Source organism: Pinus tabuliformis, chromosome 1_1, assembly GCF_031772625.1.
Source record: "Pinus tabuliformis cultivar Carrire ecotype Pingquan chromosome 1_1, CPIR1, whole genome shotgun sequence".
Lineage (NCBI taxonomy): Eukaryota > Viridiplantae > Streptophyta > Pinopsida > Pinales > Pinaceae > Pinus > Pinus tabuliformis.
The window spans coordinates 995,351,349-995,354,772 of NC_142297.1; positions in this window are offsets into that span (position 1 = coordinate 995,351,349).

The window sequence follows — 3,424 nt, forward strand, 5'->3', positions numbered from 1 at the left end:
CAACGATAATCTCAAAAGTGGCAGATATTGCACCCAAGTTTCTCTGGGATGCAAAAGTATATAATTTGGAAGGTGTTGGAAATGGAGGAGACTAACTGCTAATTTGTCAAAAGATGTTGAAAGTTTTCCTTCAGCAGGGTATTAAGCACTGATAGATCTTGTCTGCAAGATATTAATGCCAACAAAGATATTTATGACGTTTTCAAATAAATATGGACCATCAAAAATACATTTTTTAAATTTAAAAGCACATCATGAATGAAGGTTAGATAAAAAAATTAAACGTAATTAAAGCCGAAATGCCCTATGATAAGAATTTTCCCCTTAAATTCGAACCTTGCCTCAACGGATCACCTTACAAATAAATAAATTTAAATAATTATAAAAAATAACAAAATTTGAATTCTCAAAGTTAAACAATGGATAATGTGCATAAATATTTGGTCAAAAACAAATTAATAGGTAGTCAAAGTCAAAACTAAATGGGTAATACCATGCCTACGACGGGTATAACAATAAAAAATACCATATTTGTTTGTTTTTTTTTAATTTATGAGGAAAAAGACGCCACTTATTTATATTTAAATAAAAAATATAATATAAAAAAACCTTGCTTCTTTATATTAAAATAATATATATAATGAGATTAAATTGTAAAAGAAATTACCAGACTTTGAGTGGGAGAGCTCTACAAGCGTCTGCGATGAAGGTGACCTAACCTTTGTGTTTGCACTCTTTGCGGCCTCCCCTGGCATAGCTGGTCAGGGCCACGCTATCCCTTGGTCGTCATGGTGGAACCGCTTCAGAACCTTGGCGCCCAATCCTTCAAGGACATGGTCACTGGTAGGCCTCCAGACCAGGATTCATTTTTCACAAAGTTTGCCTCCATCTCAGCGTTCTACTTGACAGAAGGAAACTTTGATAACAAAGGAACAATACACTCTCAGCAAAAGGAACCACCTCAAAGGAATAAAGGAACAGACAAAAGGAAAAGAAAAGATATTCAAACTGAAAATGGAAAGGCCTCAGACATGCCTTCCCTAGCAGACACAAATCCAACAAAATCTCAGGAGCACATGCAAGAACAGAGGAAAAAAACAAAGAACAACTGCAACCCCATAGCAAAGAAAATACCAGAACTGGAAATCTAGGACCTAGGAGTAGCAGTCTACAAAGAATACATGGAAGAACATGCAATAATATGCAAGTTTATGGGCATTTTTCCAAATGAAAGGGCCTTGAACTAGTGGATACAAAGAAAATGGGCACCCAAGGGAGAGATAATACTTCATTTGGGATTCAAAGGATTCTTCACAATCATATTTGACCCCCTAGAAGAAAGAGATATAATATTTGAATGAGGACCCTACTTCTACAACTCAGCCGGATTATACATGAGATTTTGGAAGGACAACTTCACATCGGAAAAGGAGGATTTCACAAGAGTTCCAGTCTGGGTTCGCCTTTACTCCTTACCAACTGATTACTAGGCTCCTTCAGTCTTAAAAGGTATAGGAGACCAACTGGGGGAGTATATCAAAATGTCTAAAGGTACAAGAACTGGACACTACGTTTCCTATGCCCGTATCCATGTATACATTGATGTCTCTGGAGCCCTTCCAGAAGAAATAAAATTAATATTCAGGGATGAAGTCTGGCTTCAAAGTATAGACTATGAACATATCCCCTTCAGATGTAGGAAGTGCCACAAGCATGGGCATCTCTTCCGAGACTGTCCTATTAACAAAACCCCTCAATCTCCAGAGTAGGCAAGAAAAAAAAGACAGTGAAGGCTTCACTAAAGTCATCTCCAGGAACAAGAACAATAGGAAAAAGGTGATCCCCAAGAAGAATCAATACAAAGAGGCAAGTCAAAACCAGTTCGAGGCATTGAACATCACTAAGGAGTAATCGGATCCCAACTACCTGACAAGAGATGAAGTAGGAGAAGAGGGACTGAACCAACCAGATAGAGAATATGAAGATAGGGACATAGTTTATACGAATAGCAGGAAGGAGCACTCATAAGAGGATACATAAATGGATCAAATAGAGAAAGAAGAGACACAAGAGGAAAGTGCCATAGAAGAAGCTTTCGAGGGGGTAGACTTAGCAACAATTGCGGAGGCATGGAAATTAAATGGAATTAATGCCATACCAGAACACCAGCTACAAAAAATTGAAGGTGCTTATCTCCTCCAAGAAGATTTAAAACTCAAAGCGCTCCACCCCATTCAAGAAAGTATGACATGAAAGGGCATCTTAGCAAATATTTCAGTAGGAGGATTCAACCTCAAAGGCCCAAGCCGGAAAAGAGGGAGAAAGACCACTAGTCATCTCCTCCAAGAAGTGTGGGCCAAGCTAATCAATGAAGGAAAGGTAAAAGCTCTGGCCCTTAATCCCTCTCCATGTCAATGAATTGCATTTCTTGAAATATTAGAGGATTGAATGGTCCTGGGACGAAACGAATCTTGAAAAACAACATTCTATCTAATAATCTTGATATCCTTCTAATTAAAGAAACCAAACTTGAGTCAGTACACCCCCCTCTTCTTCTAAACTGTTGTTTCAAGCCTTACAAATTCCTAGCCAACTCAACAAGAGGTTCAGCACGAGGAATAATGACCCTATGGAAAAGATCCAAGCTCGACGTCCTATCCTCCTTGGCCACTCATCATTCCATGACAGTGTTTCTTAGAATTATTGGCACCAATGATAGTATCAACATAGCAAATTTCTATGCCCCACATAAGGTTATAGACCAAATGAAAATGCTCCAATGCATCTCCAATGTCCTTGATCCTATACACCTTCCTTTCAATATCATAGTGCGTGACTTTAATATGATAGCTAATGTGGCTGAGAAGAGAGATGGTATCCAAAATCTCGATAAGGACTCTGAGGCTTTCCTTACTACCATAGAAAACCTCAACCTCATAGACATACCTACCAGCAATGGCATTTTTACCTAGAATAATAGAAGAGGAGGAGACCGTCAAATAGCCTCACGGTTAGACCACTTTTTTCTTTATCAGAGGAAACTTATCTCACCTCTTGGGAAACAGAGTGAGAATCCTCCCACAAGCTGGCTTAGATCATTGGCCTATCTCTCTCAAGATTCAAATTTCCAATGGCCAAAAAAATAAGCCTTTCAGATTCGAAGCCTTCTAGTTGGATCACTCGGACTTCATGGAAAAAATGAAACAATGGTGGTCAAATCCTCCCACCAGATCAAGAAAAAAAATGTAAAAATTCCAAAAAAAACTAAAATATATCAAAGAGGAAATCAAAAAATGGAACAGAGAATCATTCAGCAACATCATCATGGAAAAAAAATAAAAAAATTGGAGCACAAATTGGAACTTCTCCAACAAAATATAATTGAAGAAGGGCTCACGGAGAGCAGAAAGCAAGAGGAACAAAG